The sequence below is a fragment of the Mercurialis annua genome, linkage group LG5 (assembly GCF_937616625.2).
Source record: "Mercurialis annua linkage group LG5, ddMerAnnu1.2, whole genome shotgun sequence".
Classification (NCBI taxonomy): Eukaryota; Viridiplantae; Streptophyta; class Magnoliopsida; order Malpighiales; family Euphorbiaceae; genus Mercurialis; species Mercurialis annua.
The window spans coordinates 41,015,052-41,026,224 of record NC_065574.1 but is presented as its reverse complement, the minus strand read 5'-3'; positions in this window follow the sequence as shown (position 1 = coordinate 41,026,224).

The following is an 11,173-nucleotide window of genomic DNA, read 5'->3' as shown; positions in this document are numbered from 1 at the left end:
TTAATTAGATCCGACGAGTGGTCGATCTAGCGAGCCAAACACCAACGTGTTTGACTGACAAGCTTGTTTGGAGCTTATGTTTTTGAAAATGGGGACGACAATACTGTGAGTTTTACTTTGTGGTTTTTACTTTTGAATATTTACATTTAAACTGTTTTAAATAACAAATCACACTAATATAACTTAACCATGAAAGATCCATTGGAACGAGCTTCCTATTAGTTGTCAATAGGACTGTGTGATCACCAGTAGTGTTTCTCGATACGAGCCTGTGTCTGAAATAGAGGTCAGTCAATGTCATTGGGCGTTGGAAGTGCTAGCGACCCTGACTTAACAATCTGAGACGGCAGTAACGGTTACGGTCACAGGCAGTACTGTGATGGCAGTTTCACGGTTACGGTCCAGACACCCGGCTTAGACGGCAGTGATTCAGTTCACGGTCTAAGGCCTATATGTGTAGGTTGAGACCCATACAATAGTTTGTCTTGTAGGGTTTCATCTGGATCGACTAATTGGTAATATTTTACATATACAAATGTTTATGTATTTGCGATTTGAATATTAAATTGTAAAATTGTGTAGACTCACTCAGAAATATTTATATTTCTGACCCTCCCCAATGTTTACCTTTCAGGTAATCGAGTACGAGGTCTGACTTCCACAATAATTCCGGAAGTCAATGTCAGCCATACCTCTAGAGCTGCAAGTAGTCGGGTACTGGGAAGTCTGTCTTTTTATTTACAGCAGTTCAAACTTATTTTGATGTACTCTGATTTGAACTACTGTATATGTATATGCTTGAAAAGATGCGTGTTTTCTAAAATGCTAGGACCAGGTGTTTGAGTGACACACTGGTTTCATGATTTTAGCATTTTAGGACTGTATTGAAAATAGAGCAAGTACGTCATATGAGATTGATGTTTGCGCTCTGATTTCTTGAAATACAATGGGGTTTTACGAACCCAGTTTTCAGAAATGTGTTTTCGTTAAACGAGAGAAATGTTTTAACGATGTTTTCTGAAAACTGATCATACGTGATGTATGGTCTGGATTTGCGAAAAATTTATAAAGGTTTTTAGGCTTGCTACGGGTTTCGGAGCAACCACTCCCATTCCCTAGCGCCGGTCGCGATCCATAAATTTGGGTCGTGACAAAAAGGGTACCCAGATGGGTGTGTTAGGAAACAAGCTAAACTCAAAGAAGCCTAAGACTTACCAAGAGGTCATGGTAGTAGCACAAAAGTATATATATGTGGATGATGGAAGGTGGCAGAAAAACATGGCTGTATCAATGAATGAAGAGAAGACGGGGTCTTCGCAAAGACAAACGTCCCACTCGCAAAGAGATTACCCCACAGTCATCAAAACATTAGACGATACTCTCCGTATGAAGACTCTAGCCATTGGAGGAATGATAATAGGTACACCTGAGGGGACTATAGAAGCGGGAGATACGACAATCAAATTGAGGTGTTCACTTCACTCAACACCAACAGAGCTAACGTACTGATTTGGGTCAAAGAAAACCGATCCTCGAAGACCTGGCCGTTGATTGGCAGTTTTTATCATTTTATATTAATGATTAAAATACTTGAATGATTAATTCTTTCTAAGGTCATCAAGTATGTGACTTGATAGTAGAACCCTTAGGTTATATAAAAGAATTATATTCCATCTATCCCTAGTCTTAATAGAACATTGAGACTAGTATGATGTTGACTGATGATTATGTTTTACGAATCATGTATATGAGATATTAAGTCAAATCATAGGTGCTATTTGAGAAATAAGGCACTGGATGACCCACTATGAGAATACTAAATAGATCACTGTCATAAGTAATTCTCATTACAGTTCTATTAGTATAATCCTTAGACCTTGAAATCATCATGGATTTTTACATAGATATTTCATATTTTGATACAGTCTTACATTATCTTTAACAGGATAATGGAATAGATTGTCATTGGATATGAAAGTAACTATGTGAGAAATGTGAGTGACTGAGAAGGAATTTGTCCCTCATTTATTTGAGTAAGATATCTATGGGCCCTTAAAGAAGATAGACTGAAGGAAATGCATGGCCATGCTAAATGAATTGATAAGGAGTTATCATTTTCAGTCTACTTAGAATCAGGAAACTAATGATTGAATATTATAAGGATGACAGGACTATGCCTTATATTCAATCTGGATATCGAGAGACAAAGGGATTAAAATATTATTTGAAATGGTTAAATCGGATTGTCGATATTTGTATAACTTGGGTAGTCATAATGTCTTGCTAGAGGCCATTTAGGACTTATGGGCTGAAATAGGGATTTCGGGCCTACTGCCAACGTTATGTGAACCTACATGGTCGCACACTAAGAACAAGCCCAAAATAGTTATGGGTTGTACAAGCCCAATGTGATTAAGTGATTAATTATATATATATATATATATATATATATTACGAATTATATATATATATATATATATATATATATATATATTAATAAATATATATTAATTCAAAATTTAAGGATAAGTGTTTTGCTTAATTTATTATTTTTGAAGATAATAAATATAATAATTAATATATATGGATGATTATCAAAAAGGAGTTTTTGATAAATATAAACTTGTAAGAGTTGCAATGAGATTGAAATACGAATTTATCTCAAACCCTAGTGTTGTTGTATGACTATAAATACACATTAAGGAATGGGTTTGAGGATCACGAAATTCATTATTCACTAAATCACTAAAATTCGAAATTGCTTGTGAAGCAATAGTGCTAGCACACAATCACTAGTTTTGCCTAAGGTCTGTTCGTGTGGATACTCGTAGAGTACGCATTCTTTTGGAGGGGTTTCTGATCCGAGGCCAGGTATCAGCAAAGTGAACCACCTCCTTCCTTCCTACATTGTTGTTGAATTCGACATACAAGTAAGTATTAGTTTTGTTGTTAATCTATTTATTCGAATTACATGGATCTTGGTTTGGAATTTAGATAAATTTTTTGAAATTCTGCCGCGTTATGAACCTAGAAAACCCAACACATAGAGCCAACATGAAGGATGAAAGCAGGTACTTCAAATTCCACGAAGACTATGGGCATGACATGGAGGAACGTTACAACATAAAGAAAGAAATAGAAAAGCTAATTTAATCATGGTCTTTGAGGAAGTTTGCGCACTAAAAGGAGAAAAAAGATTAGCAGAATAAAGAAGCATATAAAGGAACAAAGACGAAAGAAGAAAAAACAAAGAAGAAGGAAGTATAGGAATCATCAACGTAATCATAGGGGGATGAACACTGAGAGCCACCCGAAAGAGATCTATGGCAGAAATCATGCAGAATTCCAAAAGGACCAGAGGGGAGTCGAGCGCTGCGAGTATCATCACCTTCATACCAGAGGATGGAACGCATGTACAACACCCACATAATGATGCACTGGTAATAGAGGGAATAATCATCAACTATCTAGTGATTTGGTCGATGAGGGAAGTGCTGATGACTTGGGAAGTGTAAAGAGGAATTTGTGAGAATTGGGTAATCTTAAACATTGCCCAACGCTTATCGTCGGCCCAGGTGGGACACCCATCCAGCCAAAAGGCCTAGCATATCTAATCCTAAAGTTTGACAAAGGAGAAGAAACAGTGAAAGAAATCAAAACTCATTTTAGCATAGTCGACATGCCATTCGCATACAATAGAATACTGGGAAGACTGTTTCACTATGATTCTAGAGCAATCACCAGCATTCGGTACTTTACTATGAAGATACCAACTGCAAGAGGAATAATTAATGTCAAAGGAGATCAAAAGGTGGCAGCAAGGTGCTACTTGGTGGAAATTGAAGAAACAAAAGAGGAGACAAAGGAAAACACAGAGGAAGAATGAAAAAGATGAGGCAAGAAGAAATCAAAGGAGAAAGAACCCTAAAGCAAGAGGATTAGAAGGCAAAGTAGAATAGGAAGTAGGTATGATAGCCATTATAACGATTGTTAAAGAGAAATATATGAAAAGCACTTCCTAGAAAATAACAAAGAAAGCAACATAAGTAGAGACATAGGAGAAAACCACTACGCGGCTATGACCTTTGAGCATGTCCGGGCCCGGTCCCTCAACTACAGCAAATAAGAAGAAAATAATATAACGTCAACAAACGACAACAAAAGGGATACACTCCCCAAATAAGGTAATGACCAAAACATGTGAGAAACATTTCTCTTAAGATAACGGCCAAAACAGACGATTAACATTTCTCATATGGTAATGGCCAAAACATATCAGAAACATTTCTCAAAAGGCAACGGCCAAAACATACAAGAAGCATTCTGATAAGGCAATGACAAAAAATAAAAACCAGAGCATAGGACAACTCTCACAAAAGCAAAGTGCAAGAAGAAACATCCAACACAAAAGCAAACAAGCAAGAGAAGGAAAGGGAACGTCGGCAAAGAAACAACATCAAAAAACAACAAGATACATAAGGGAGAACTAACATCTTTATTACATTAAAAAAGCAAAGGTGAGGCATAAATAGGGGCCACGCTCCCTCACCTAAAAAAAACACAACAAAAAAAGAAATGCGCAGCAATACTTGCGCTACATCATTTTAGCTTATGAAGGAGCGCCGGTGGAACCCCTCAAGAGACGAGACACAGGACCGGAGGAAGAAGAGGCATGGACCCTCAAGGGTTGAAAAGATGGAACTCTAAGAGAAACCATTGCAAAGCGATAATAGCAACATCCGCAAAAGCAGAAGGTTCCAAAGGAATAGGATGCCTCCGCTCATTTTAAGCCGATAAACACTTGCCCCTAAAATGACCCAAGTCAACCTGCAAAAAGGATACATCCGTCCCTAGATGGGTCTAGAGGATGGTCGAGCGTACATGCCGACGGTAATGCTGGAACATGAAAGGAACAACCTCAATATAGTTCATTAGTTGCTCCTCAATCGCTTGAAAAGTCAACTCAATATGTTCCTTCTCACCAACGGCTTCACTCCTATTAAGTTGAGCATTATTCAGCGCCTTCTCCGTATCCATAAAGAGATCATCCCGGACATGAGCAGACTTTTGGAGCTCCTCCACCTTCTTGCTACGAAGGTCAAGCTACTTCTCCAAAGAACAAGGAAGGGTAGTCTTATCATGAAGGTTGGCCTTCAATCAGCATTAGCAACCTTAAGGGGCGCAATCTCCTTCCCCTTGCCTCCGAGAAAACTCTTGAATCCTCTCTAGGACCTTAGACATTTTCTCCAGATGAGCGTTAAGATTCGAATGACAATCAATCCAATGGGATAGTTGGGCATTCTCAACGTCCAATCGGCGGACACCATCTAAAACACGAAGGGTCTGGGAAAAGAGGGAACGACTGACATCTTTCCCAGACATGCTGTCATAGGGAGACGCATGAATATGACTCCTGAAGAAGTGGTTCAGAGAAGAACGAACATGACCAGCATCCAAAGAAGACCCCTTCGGCAAGATGTAGAAACCTCTATCTACGGGACTCCCTTGAGAACCAAGAGGGATCGAGTAGTATCTCGCTTAACACGCTGCTCAAGAGATTCAAAATCCGGAAGAGAGGTAGCCTGGTACTTTTTGTCTTTTCTCCTATAAGATAATATCAAAGAAGCAGCAGTGGCGGTAGAAATGGAATTAGCGACCGAATCGGTAACCACTAAGGAAAAAGCAAGAGCAAAAGAACTGGGAGGCATAATAGAGAGAAACGAAGAAAGAGAAGTGGCAGTAGTGGAGGAGGAAGTACTGACTAGGGGAGTAAAGGGAGTACATGGGCATTCCAGCATCAGAAGAGACATGATAACGACGTCATCATCACTGAACAAATCATCATCTATGGCATCAAAAAATTTCTTTGCCATTTTAGTGAAAAGAAAATGCTAAAAGAAAGGAAGCAGAGAATAAATAAGAAGAAAATAGTTGGGAGTTGTGAAAAGGAAAACAAGGAAATAACAGTCAAGGGCTATTTATAAGAAGAAAGGAAAAGAAGGCGCAAATCAAAAGACAATGGTTCAAAAACCAAGATTACAAAACAATAAAGTACACAGAGGAAGGCAGAAGATGACAAAAATAAATAATAAATGAACGAGGAAAGAAATTGAAAAGACAATCTTTAATACATCACAAAGACAATCCCAAGAAACGAGGCGACGTGGGCAAGTAACTGTTAAAGACAAGGAGATAATACAGGCGCTCGATCCCCAAGAAAATTAAAACACGGTGAGAAGAAAAACAACTTCATGGAAATAGAAAGCGGAGTATAAATACCGCCACAAGCAAAAAGGGAAAACACTAGAAAGAAGAAGCAAAAACAAATGAAGGCCTCCCCTTATGGAACGAATAAAAGAATCGGGTTGCTTTCCCATATCTTAAAGGTCACTTTCGGGTTGGAGTAACATCCAAACCCCGAATAACCTACAAGATTCGAGAAACAGTAGCTTGAAAGAAAAAGGTCAGAAAAAACACCTCAATAACAAGTCGAATTGAGAGGCCACTCCATAAAAACGCATGAAAGAATCTGGTTTATTTTTACCATTCTCGGAGATAACAGAGGAGCGGAGTGAAACTCTGAAAGATCGGTTATCTCCGAGAACGGGGAGAGAAACCTGATTCCTAAGATGCCGACGACATATCCCTCGAGCGACATTCCACATTCGAAAGCATGATAAACAGTTAGCGGAAAAAGGGAAAAGAAAACGCGAACGACGCTCAAGCTCTTGTGAAGGTTCGAAAATATCCCCAGGTGTGGACATATTTTAAAGTAGTAAATGCACCAGGAACTCAAACAAACGGTAAAGTCAAGAAGGAACCATATGCTACGACCATTAAATAATTCATCAAAAGAGACTTAGGCATACACACCTAACCGACGTAAATTGGGGGAGATTAATGATGGAACACTACAAAATCCAAAAGTACCACATCGATGAAAAGAGAAAGGCCACACAGATTGTCTATAAAAGGGTACGGTTTTACTCCTTTATTTGATATGCACTTATTACCATAAAATCAATATCCCACTGACTTTAGCCTCAAAGTGAATTATGGTCCCAAATCCCAAAGTTCACCCTCTTTTCGTTTCCCCTTATTTATATTATACAAAAAATTCGGCATAGTCACGAACCCATCAAACAAGATCAAATCTCACTGCTTCTCTAGATCCATCACTTCCTAAGGTCATCAAGTATGCGACTTGATAGTAGAACCTTTAGAATTAATAAAGAATTATATTCAAATCTATCCCTAATTTTAATAGTACATTAAGTCTAGTATGATGTTGACTAGTGATTATGTTTTATTAATCATATATTTGAGTTATTAAGTCAAATCATAGGTGTCATTTATGAAATAAAGCACTAGATGACTCATCATGAGAATACTACATAGATCACTGTCATAAGTACTTCTCATTATAGTAATATTAAAACCAATCCTTTGACCTTGAAATCACCATGGATTTCTACATAGCTATTTTGTATTTGGATACATTCTGACATTATCTTTAATAGGATAATGTAATAGATTGTTGTTGGATATGAAAGTAATTATGTAAGAAATGTGAGTGAAATAGAGGTATTTTTTTCCCTCATTTATTTGAATAAGATATATGTAGGGGGTTTGAAAAGAAGACTGAAGGAAATGCATGGTCATGATAGATGAATTGATAAAGAGTTATCATATTCAGTATACTTAGAATCAAGAAACTAATGACTGAATAATATATGGATGACAATTTTTTTGGTCTTATATTCAATCTATATCGTGAGACAAAAGGATCAAAATATTATTATATAAGGTTAAGTCGGATAATCGATATTCATATGAATTGGATAGTCATAATGTATTGCTAAAGGCCACTTATGACTTGTGGGTCGAAATAGGAATTTCGGGCCAACTGCCGACGTTTTATGAACCTACAAGATCGCATAATAAAAACACGCCCAAAATAAATAATGGATTTTACAACCCAATAGACATACGTGATTATATATAGATATACTAATGCCGGTTTACGTGTTCCACACGTGGCTCGTTGTGTGACTCGTCAAATAAGTACATTCATTATAAATTAGAAAATTATATTTATGTCTTATTAATAACTATTTCTATAATCGCAAATTGTCTTTAAATATAAAATATCAAATAATTATTAAAATATTAGTTAATTATTAATAATTTATCTTACTTATAGAGAATATAAATAGAAAAATATCAAATAATAATTAAATTATAAATTTTTTATAAGTAATTTATCTTAATTAGAATTGTAGATGATTAAATAATAATTAAAATAAGACTTATTGAATAAAGTAGTGTATTTTAGTTAGTACTCTATCAATTATCTTAACATAGTATTAATTGTCAGTAGCTTATTTGAATTAGTACTCTAACTCCAATAGTTATCTGAATAGATTTTTAATTAATAATTATATTTAATAAACTAAATAAAAGGATATTAATGTAAATGTGCGTGTCCCCTCCTTTCCCCCCCTCCCCCATCCGTACTTTTATATATATAATTATAAATTAACTAAATTTTGAATTTAATTTAAAGGATAAGAGTTGACCTTAAAGTATTATCTTTTGATATAAATAATTAATATATATGTGTAATTATCAAAAAGAGTTTTGAAATACTTAAACTTAAAAGAGTTATAAAAATGGAGTGTTTTAATAGGATTTGAACACATGTACTTGACACAAACCCTAATTGTATTTTATGTTTATAAATACACACTTAAATTTAGGATTTGAGGTATGTGTTTTCGAAATTAAACACAAGAGATTCAAAAAATGATAAACATATTAAATTCGTAATTTCTTTGAGAATCAATAGTGCTAGCACACAAGCACTTGTTTAAAGGAGAAGCTTTTCGTGTGGATAATCGTAGAGAATGCCTTCTTTTGGAGGCGTTTCTGATGTGAGGCAAGATATCACCAAAGTGAATCACCTCTCTTCCTTTCTAAATTCTTATTGTGTTCGAAATCCGGTTAGTTTTATATTTACAACTATATATATTTGCCTATTACATCGATCTTGTTTTGGGTTTTTGATAATTTTTTTTGAAATTTCGCTGCATTATGAACCTAGAAAATCCTACAATCTTCACGTTTAAAAAAAACAAAAATGACAATAGTTTTTCCCAAAATCAACTAACATTTTTAAATTCACTTTCGGATATTAAATTGAACGTTTTGAAGGCGATAAAAACGTAAATTACTAAAACATTTTATAGGTTAAATCATCTCGATCCAGATCTTAATAATACATCATCGGGAGAAGTGAAAAACTTCACGCTTCCATCTCAAAATTAGACTCATAAATCACTATTTAGAATTCAAATGTGTCAACATGAAAAGATGCTCGCCATCCGGAATTAACGACAAAAGGTTTAGAATTTCATAAACCTTTTTAAAACCAGAATGGAGTATAACTTCACTGCAAGAAGTTATCTCAATGTAACTAATCAAATTCCTTCATAAATGCTCAAATACTAAAATTCAAAATAACAATGAAAAAAAAATATCGAGTTTATAATTTGAATTTAAAATATATTTTATCCTCGGATTCTAAGGAATTGTCTCAATTAATAATAAGATTAGAGATATTGAAATTTAATATATCGTACAAAATCAAATAACATTTCTAACACATATCTCAAATCGACATCCGCCAGGTTTTCAACACTTACTCAAGGTATCCCAATAGTCAAACATACTTAATCGTAGAATTGCTTAGAAAATCTGTACTTCCATCAAAACCAATAACAAATTTTCAATCCTTTTCTCCTACCGCAAGGTAAATTAGGAATCATTCTTACATAAATCTCATCTAAGAGACCATTAAAACATGGATTAAAGACCTAGGAACCCTTAGCCAAGTCCAGATCCATATACAACTCTCACCAATAGTATAAACTTGCATCACCAAGACGAGTAGAAGTCAACTCATATTACAACATACTTAGAGAACAATTATTTTATGAATTTCACAATTCTAGTCCTCTCAAATACCACACGATCACGTCTCATCACATAAATTCACAGCATGTTGCGTTAAGCATCTGCCAGACTATCTATTCGCCGCACAATCAAACATGTTATCATAAAGCATAACAAACCATTATCGTAAGATAAGACACCACATTAACATGTAGCAATTTCTTATGCAAATAAATCACCGATTTTGTTGTTATGTCTCGCATAATACGTTAAAATTATGTTTAACCTTTTATTAAAATAAAATATGCTTATCAATCGTAAGAGATTTCAAGTTTAAGCAAAACTCACTTTTCACAATAACTCACATTTATAGTTGAGGATCATCCTCAAACTTATCATTCAACAAGCCAAAATGGCTAAAAATCAAATGCTTAAATTTGAATTTAAAGACCTTTCTCAAAACATCAAGTTTGTTATGTTTCCACATAAAAATCTTTCTTTTCAAAGTCTTGCTTTTCTACCAAAATTGTTTTGCAAAATTTCTAAAGGATGTCATGTTTTATTAATGAAAGTTCATACCTCAATTCACGACTCTGACACATTTAGATTTAGGAGCATAGTCCCATGCTAAACTATAAAAGCATCACAAAATGTCAACAACCCATATCCTTTTGGAGTCATACTACCACTATTTCATACTCAACTAGGATTAACACAGTCAAAATTCAACAACATCTGTCAAATAAACTCAATTCATATGACCAACAAATCATAATGGTCTCTATTGAGTTCACATTCGAGTTCATCACGTTTTCTATAGAGTCCATGTCTGAGTACCCCCTATTTTTCAAAAACCAAAACCTTTTATTGCAGTGCGTGAATTAAAGAAATGGAGCATACAAAACAAATTTGGTCAAACTATAACATATGACCCACGGTCGTACACCCTTTGTGTCCTTGATCGCAATATTATGCCAAGATCCCAATAAAAACCAACACGAATATCAAAATAATTATAGATAAATCAATTCTTAATATATTGATTGAAATAATGCAAAGCAAATACTCTCGTAACGCTGCAATCATAATGCTACATCAAGCCTATATAACCCACTTAACAAACACATTTAAACTTCTCACATAACTAATTGTTCAACGCACCATGGTGAACACATGACCATAAGTTAAGTCACACGGTACCACACTTATTATAACGTGA